This window comes from Nuphar pumila, chromosome 4 (assembly GCF_984573655.1).
Source record: "Nuphar pumila chromosome 4, dmNupPumi1.hap1.1, whole genome shotgun sequence".
NCBI lineage: Eukaryota > Viridiplantae > Streptophyta > Magnoliopsida > Nymphaeales > Nymphaeaceae > Nuphar > Nuphar pumila.
In genome coordinates this window covers 104,472,056-104,481,400 of record NC_143252.1, presented here as the reverse complement: position 1 = coordinate 104,481,400, position 9,345 = coordinate 104,472,056, and the positions used below count along the sequence as shown (strand labels likewise).

General features: G+C 39.3%; 1 pseudogene; it reads left to right on the top strand.

The window, feature by feature from the left end:
* Window positions 1-2,572: 2,572 nt before the first annotated feature.
* Window positions 2,573-4,620, top strand: LOC149840403 (putative monogalactosyldiacylglycerol synthase 1, chloroplastic; annotated as a pseudogene).
* The last annotated feature ends 4,725 nt before the right edge of the window (window positions 4,621-9,345 follow it).

Here is a 9,345-nt window from a genome sequence, read left to right as displayed (position 1 = left end):
TTTAAGTTGTATTTGGTTGAAAGAGAAGGCTTTTGGAATGGATAGGGGTTCAAAACGGGTTTTGGAGAATTCTAGGTTAGATCATATAGGTCCAATAAAGTGGTATGCACATGAGATTGGGTTAGAAACCGGTTCTGTTTAGCAGAACCGGGTTTTGCCTCAATCATTTGAAGTGGTGAGGGTGGACTGGGTGATACGAGCTGGTTCAGTAATGAACCAGTTTCCACCCACGCATTGCGAGTCTCTCACAATAGGGAATGAGGGTTGGGACAGAGTTAGGGTTAGGAAACCCCTCTCCAACCACCTCCCATGGTGGGCCTCCGACAAGGGTAGCAGTCAGTGACCATCGTAGCCATAAGTCATGCTATTGAACATAAAATCTGACAGGATTGATCATCGATGGAATTGAGGTGAAGGTCATGTGCCTTGATATCAGCTGATGCAAATCGATTGCCTGATTTGCGAAGACCTACCAAACTATAATTATCTCTACTAATTATCTAGACAATTTGAAAAGAAAACCAAGAAATAACAGAAAATCAAAATAACTTAAAATAAAAAAAAAATAATTAAAATTTATCTCATCTTCAACTCTACCTAAACTCCTAGATCCTCTATCTACTTATAGATATAAGTTTTTTAATCCTAAAGTAACAAACTACCACCTCTTGATAACTTTCTAAATAGATCAAACATATTCTAAAGATATGGATATTTAAAATAAAAAAAATCTAAATGTTTAAATTAAAAGTTTCAAATGACAAACAAAGACTCCAAAATATGAATTGGATTTGAATGAACGTTGCTAAACTCCACTCTTATGCTTTGCTCATGCTTTACTCAGCCAACTGGAATAAGTCTCTTATATATCTCGAGGGTGGTTTCTTCCTCATCTTTCATGAAAAAAGAAATAGTTGTATTGTGTGTCTCTTGAGTTACAAGTAAAACACTGTTCCTTTCATGTAAATCTTGATATCAAGACCAGGCAGGTGATCTAGGTTTAAATCTCACCCGCGTCACCCCCTTGAAGCATGGTGACCAGTGGCGTAGCTAGGATTCAGGTGAGGGGGGGGGGGCAAACAGGGGTGTAGGAAAAAAAAATGGTTTGATAGTCAGGGGGGTTCGGGGGCAGCGCCCCCGTTTTTTTTTTTTTGAGATAAAATAAAAAATGGCTACAATTATTAATAAAAATCTATTTCATATGGACAAATCAAACTATTTGCTGCAGTCAGGGCTGGGCTGGGCTAAAAAAATGGATAAAAATCTATTTCATATGGAATCAGGGTTGGGCTAGGACTGGCAAAAAAAAAATTTAACTGTTTCGGGAGGCAGGACTGCCCACCCCTAGCTCCGCCTATGATGGTGACTCCTTGGTAGAAAAGGGTAAGCCCATAAGGGCACGTTTGATATGCCGTTCCCAGCGGGATTCGAACAGAAATTCTGTTGGGAACAGTGATTTTCAACAAATGTTGGACGCGGCGGACAACGTTCCGCGCATCCGTTGCATCCATAATTATCTGTAATTTTTGTTCTACCTCCCCCATGTTACAAAATGAACAAGAGCCGAGGGAACAAAAATAAATGCATCATCGGGCGTGCTGCGCTCGTCAATCCATCTCTCTCTTTGTGCTCTCTTTGTGCAAGGGCTCCACTGAAGCGGCAGGTGGCGGCACCACCGCCTCCGGCCCAAAGACCCAACGCTGTCCCACCCTCCTTTACACCACTCACATTCATTTTTCTGGCAAGCAACCACCTACGACCATCATTGCACACCACCCATGGCCTGCCTGATGGACACAATCTCTCTCTCTCTCTCTCTCTCTCTCTCTCTCTCTCTCTCTCTCTCTCTCTCTCTCTCTCTCTCCACCAAAAGAGCGGCAAAGATGCTCTGTTGCAGGAGAGCGGTGGTGATCTTGATTGCGATGAGGTTGAACCCACCAGAGATTCGATGACCTCAAATGTCGATCGCCACAAGCTCATAGGCTCCCAATCTCCCCCCTCTTTGTGCCCTCTATCTCGCACCACCACCATCGCTGACCACCTCAATCACAGGCTCCTGATCCCCCCCCCTCCTCTCTCTCTCTCTCTCTCTCTTTCTCTCGCCCTCTTTGTGCCCTCTATCTCTGGCCACCACCACCACTCATCGCCGACCACCCACTACAAGAAAAATGCTAATTAGCGACGGAAATTTATGATGAAAATAATCTGTCACCAATTTATGATGGATTACCTAGAGAAAACTAGTCGTCCATAAAATTGAAATTAGTTACGGAATTAGCGACGAAATTTTTTTGTCTTAAAATCCGTAGCTAAGTAGCGATGAATTTGTGACAAAAAAAATCCGTCTCAAAATATGTCACAAATTAGACACAGATTAGCAACGATTTTTTTTCACTAATCTATCTCAAAGTAGTTATGGATTTTGCAATGGAAATTTTTTATCACGAATCCGTCGCTAATTTGTGATATAAAATGGCTTGTTTAGGGCACGATCTCTCTCTTCCTTCCTCCCCCATTTAGGGCGCCGAACCCACAACAGAGGATCATCAAGCCCAGGTGATCGCTTGCATTGATGGCCAGATTGGGGTTAAGGTTTCCGTGCAAGGAGGCCAAGAACCCTCCGTGGCAGCCGAGATCGATGCCAGCGTTGAATGGGTTGGAGCAGTTGACGTTGAGGAGGGAAGAAAGGCAAGGTTTCTGCGGGAGGAAGGAGGGGTCGAGGTTGAAGACAAAGGAAGGGGAGCAGGAGGAGGAGTCGACGGTGTGGAACAAGTACTATTTACAGATGTTTGGCACAGGTATATGTTACAGATTTGGGGTCGGATCATACACCTTGGCCTTTTAACCAGTTGCCTAGGAGCTATAGCTTCTTGGTGAAACATGGGGCACTCTGGAGAATGACATATTACGCGCTTGGTCCACCAGCCACATTTCACGGTGACTTCCGTTTTCATACCTCGGTGAGGTTTCTTGTTGACCATATTGTTTCACGCTTTCAGTTGTATTTGGTGTTGAGTGCTCGCCGACTGTTAACTATTTATATATGATTGAAACATGGGTAAACTTATCTATGTCAAAGCTACTGAAGGGAGAATGTGCATTGTACAAGTGCCTTCAATTTATTCATATATTTTGTGGATTAAATTGCTTAACAAATATCATTAAAAGAGAACATAGGACATGAGGGATATATGGGATTGATTATGGTTTCAACTGTGGACTTGTGTTTTGTAGGCTATAGTTGTTGTTTTTTCCTTTATTTTTTTTTTTGGATAGGAATCCCCAAGTATTTGTAGCATGTTCCAAATTTGTCAAATCTATGCCAAGAAATTTTTTTCTATATGAAGTCAAATTCTGTTGAACGTGTATGTTATTTGAATGTGAAATGACCCGAAGACATCTTAATATGTTTCGTTTATCTTGTCCATCACAAAGTAATCCATTTGAAATCTATTGACCTTACATACTTGGCCTTTGTAATATATTTTTTTCTCATAAAGGTGCATGTTTGTTTGAATGTTGAATCTTTCCTTGAGTATTGGTCTGATCCCTACATTAGAGCCTGTTATGGGACAATCACCTGCTGGAAATTTGCAGTGCTTAGTTTCTTACACTTAGAACTTTCAATTCAAGATTATTAATGAGTTTGAGATTGGACTTGAGATATAGGAAAGAGTCTGAGAGCTTCAGTTTCACACACATTATCATTTTGGAAGCTGGAGTAATTGGTAAACATTTGCATGTTTCTTACATCTATTGGTGCATTAATGTGCATTTCCACTTTTCCAGATAGGTTGCAAAAGGATTGATGAAGTGACAACCAAATATCATAATTAGTGTACATCCTTTAATGCAGCACGTGCCGCTTCGAATCTTGCAAGCAAAAGGACTTTTGAAGAGAATAGTGTTCACTACTATTGTAACAGATCTAAGAACTTTCCATCCTACAAGGTATAACTCCCTTTTTGTGAACTTAGCATTCTGTCGGCGTCTTTCATATCATATAGTTCTTTAATCTATTTGCTGAAGGGATTTTTATGTTGATTAAGTATAATACCTCTAATTTCACTTCTCTTGTCAGGTTTCACAAGCTTGTAACTAGATGTTATTGCCCAAATGCAGAGGTAGCAAAAAGGGATTCAAGAGCCAGATTGCTGGCTTTTCAAATTAGGGTGTACGGCCTTCCTGTGCAGCCTTCTTTTGTTAAGCCTATTTAGCCAAAGGTTCTTTTTTAAGATTGTTCATTTGCTTGTCATTCATTTATTATGTTCCATTTACATTTATTCTGAGATGTTCTGTCATAATTTGACTAAGGCTATCTTCTTTGTCATGGAACTTCAATTTATGCGCTTTTATGTTTTTCCTCATCTTTTTGACACTCCCTTTTAGGATGAACTAAGAAGGGAATTGGGAATGGATGAGCAGCTACCTGCTGTTTTACTCATGGGGGGAGGTGAAGGTATGGGGCCCATTTAAGCCACTTCCCATGCTCTTGCAAATTCATTATATAATGAGTATATTGGAGAGCCAATAGGTCAGATTATTGTTATCTGTGGAAGGAATAAAAAACTTGTGAGTAGGTTGCACTCGATTAAGTGGAACATACCTATTCATGTATAGACAGTCATCCTTGCTTATATGTAATTGAAAGTTTGAAACTGCTTTCTTCATGTTAGTTTTTCGTATTCCTAATTATGCTTGGAAGTTTTGACTTCATATCCTCTTAAGATTGTGCTATTTTTTTTATTCACATTTTTTTCTGCTACTTATTGGATTACGGGTTAAGATTCTTGTTATTTTGATATTTCGTCAAAACACATGGATCCTTGTTGAAATTGATTTTAATATTCATTGGGTAATATAATCTACTGCACCTTTGAGTGGAATTTGTTCATGTTCAGAGGTTTGGCATGCCTTGATGCTTGTTATCCTTTTAATCATTTAGCGAAGGAGCTTACCATTGAGTAATGCTCAATTCAAGGCATGTACGCCTCGACTTGAGGCACAATTCAAGGCGTATGAGGCACACACCTCAAGGCGTATGAGGTGCATGCCTCGGGGCTCTTTTTTTTTATTTTTTTTTTAAAATTTTGTGACAGATTAACGACGGATAATATCTGTCGCTAATATTTAGCAATGAATTTTTGATGTTTTGCGATGAATTATATTTCATTGTTAATTCTGTTGTTATTTTAGCGACAAAATATAATCCATCGCAAACTCAAATCAGTGCTTATTTAGCGATGGACTTGTGATAGATCATGTCCGTCGTAAATTAGCGACGAAAGTAGCAACAGATCAGTTTTGTCGCTAATTAGCGACCAGAATTATGCGACGAACACTATAAATCGCTAATCCATTGTCAATCTATCGCTAAACTATTTTGCGACGAATTAGTGATGAATAGAGTCTGTCGCTAATCCACATTTTTCTTGTAGTGACTACCCATCGCCGACCACCATCGTCGGTCGCCTCAATCAGCTTCCGATCTCCCCCCTCTCAGTCGAGCCCTCTCTGTGCCCTCTATCTCTGGCCATCACCAGCCACCACCCATCGCCAACCACCATGACCTTTCTCTCTTTAAACCCTTCAAAAAAAACAACCACCATTGACCCATTATTCTTGATTGTCCAAGTTGTTCGCACATCATCATCAAACAACGAACAATTAGAACATAGCATTTGAGTACAGTTCAAACAAACGTTGGACTTAGAACAGTTGTTACAGAATGAACAAAACCAATGCTCTGTTCTATTCTTTTTTGTTCATTTCGTCCAACCATGGACAAGCCATCGAACATACCCTAAAGTTCTATGCTGTCAGGACAACAAACATAAGTATGATAAGTAAAATTAGCGTGATTAGGTCTTTGATTTTGAGGATAGTCTCTCTCTCTCTCTCTCTCTCTCTCTATATATATATATATATATATATATATATATATATATATATATATATATATATATATATATATATATATATATATAAGCCCAAGGTTGGAATAAGCCCATGCAGTTAGAATGGATCAGGAGACCAAGCTTTCAACTGAGCTGGCCGTGGGCATGTGATGCCAAGCTTGACCCTGAGCCTATTCATTCATGCAACTTTGCACTTTTATATACATATGCCTTGAGCACTTGGATGTTTATAAAATATTAAAAAAAATGAGAGAGAGAGAGAGGGAGGGGGGGGGGGGCTGGTCCACGGGAACAAATCACAATCATAGTCACGGATTCAAGTGGTGTTTTGATAATGTCATGATTTCATTTCATTATAAAATAAAAAGATCAATAATGGGATGTTTGAATGGCTCACACCTCATATCAAAGGATTAGCTGGCGTGGGGCTGGTTGATGTGGCATGAGGTCAGAGGGCCAGATCATCCTTAACGTAAAAGACAAACTGGTGGAAATCCTCATATCTATCTTCCAACCCCTTTCCAACAGGAGGATCGGATGCAATGTGAAAGTGTGCTGCTGCGTCTACACACAAAAGTGTGCAATCACATTGCACATGATGTGCCCTCGGTCCAAGGAAAATCTTTGGATTTAACAAGTCAAATCTGGTAGATGGCAGTGCACTGAGGCGGGGGTGACTGGTGAGAGACAAAGTCTTCACCTTCGCTCCTTCTCAAAATTTTGCTCTCCATGGATTTTGATTTTAACCTCTATCCTCAGTTCAAACGGGGAGAGGTGGGGGTAGGACCCCATTTTTTTGGTTATTTCGCCGTCACTGCCTTCTGCTATTGCTACCTTTGATTGTTAGAGGAAGGAGAGGAGAAATGGGAGATCACGGATCGTTAGAGTTTGCCTAACCCCAACTTGCCTTTTAATATATTTATAAAAAAATGAGAGGGCCTTAATTCTCCTAACTCTAAAACTAAAAAAACAAAAAAAATCATTCTACCTGACTTTTGAGAGACTCAAACCCTAAACTTTTAGTCAAAATTATATCATGTGTGCACGGGTGAAAATAACATTTTGTTCATACATTCAAAACTGGGATTAGGCAGACTTCTACCAGTTATATAACTTGAAATGTAACACAAGGTGACGTGCACTAACTGGTCCTGAAAGACAAGCTGAGCACCCGTTGGTGGGAATAACATTTCTCTTCTGCTTGTATATCAAATTTTGACAAGCCCGAACATCATTTATAAGACGTAGATATAAAAGTAGGAATTTATCAAAATGAAATATCAATACTTCTCTACATTTTTTACAGTTTTTATCATATTTTTTTTTTTACAAATCGATTTTCTTTTTTGTTATAATAAAAGACAACCACATCAGTCACTCATGAGCTCATTGGAATAAAAACGTTAGATCTCTCTTACCCACTAGGAACTCATGATATTTTTCATTAATCATCCCTACCAAATGAATTGGGTCCTCCTGGGCATTTTTACAAGTTTAAATTATACACTGATATTTCAAGTTTTTTAAAAATCATTTTTTTGAATTTATCATGTCATTTTTCTTTAGGTCTCGATATTAAGATATGTGAAATTTATCATAACATGCTACAATATTGTCACAATTAGGGGTGTCAACGGTCAGGTTTGTTTCTGATCCAAGTGGAACAAGACCTAGCCCCGATTTTTTGGGTATATATGGTATTGGGTCCAAATCTGGGTCTAATCAGACCCATCATAAGAGAAACCATACCCAGATCCGATAAAAACTACATGAACCAGATTCGGGCCATACTCGGTAAAATAATATTTTTTATCCAATTTATAATAAAAAAAACTATGGGTATTAATCGAAACTCGGGTCGGGCCCGAGTCTATTATAAAATTTCACAAACTATACTCAGCTCCATATATATATTAATCGGACCTTTGGATCCGAACTCGGGTCTTAATTGGGTCTTCTTATTTATCACCATACCCGCTTAAACCCGGCCCCGTTGACACCCCGAGTCACAATAAAATAATCTGATCAACATCGTAAAAAATAATCATACCGAAGCACCTCTATGGTTTTATCCTTTAAAAAATTCATTTTTTTATAAACGTGAAAAAAAAATCAGGCACCTAAACGTGGTCAACTCTCTTCATCCATAGCACTACCAGACCACTCCTTTGAAGATGACATGGGGGCCTTAACTCTTGTCCACAATGGACTCATCTCATTCAAGCTACCAATCATCTCCAACATGGATGGGATCCGACCCAAACTGTCTTTGGATCGATGCCAATTGGATGGGTCTGGATCGACAAGAAGGAAGAGGGAACGCATGTGTAGAGCCTAGGAAACCATTGCGATCTTCAGAATTGATAAAGTTTTGAATGGATTGGGTTCAGTTGGACCTCCAATCCGAATCTGATACCATATTCTTTGATACGGATATGGAAAACAAGACGAATATGTAATTGGATTGGATTTTGATCCATTCAATCAGACTTTTTTGAGCTTCACATTTGTATTCAGACAGAAATTTTCTGTCAAATCTACGTTCAGATTCTTCACAAATCAGATCCGTTTGTAGCTTTTTGCTGCAAAAATTCCTGAATTCGTCAGTACCATTTATATTTTTGGATTTAGTTTCAATTATCTTTCATCGGATCTTATTCAAACGTGAACTCCATGTACCGAGATATTGTTTCGAATTCAAATTTGTATCTGGATCGACCATGATTTGTCCCATATCCAATCCATTAGCACCTCGATTAGATCTTACACTACACAGTCGAACCCACTATAAAGAAGCCATACCAGGAACAAGGATTACATGAACTAGATTCTAACCATACCCGATAAATTTATATTTTTTTATCCTTTTTTACATTGAAAAATTGTGAATCTTAGTCGGAACTTGGGTCTGGCCCGACTCTGGTAACGAAAGTTCACAAACCGATGCCTCCAATGGAGATGCTTGGGAATCGGTGAATCCTCCGCTCCCAAACAGAGCCTCAATGATTTCAGGACTAACCGTGCCTTTGAAACATAAATAATAAAAAAAGTAAGAGGCTGAGTGCCATGATCAGAACGTTATGTGGCTATTGTAAATAGCTGGTAAACTAGGTTGCTCTCTGTAAATTACTGAAAAAATAACAATAGGGTTCCCCACTGTTTCTCCATAACCTACTAAGCCACCATTGACTTCAATATCAGACAGAACTCTCTACGGGGAGATAACTAGCATCCTGCAACTCCCCTTCAATCCCTTCCCAGCCACTCCATTGAAGGAGGGGATCTTTTCTTTCCAAAAAGAATCATATTCAATCATATTAATCTGATAAACATAGACAAACCTGAATTCTTCGTCTGATCTCTCCACAAACAGGAGACATGGAGCGGCTGAGGAGTACGCGAAGTCCGGTTTATTCGTGGTACCGGA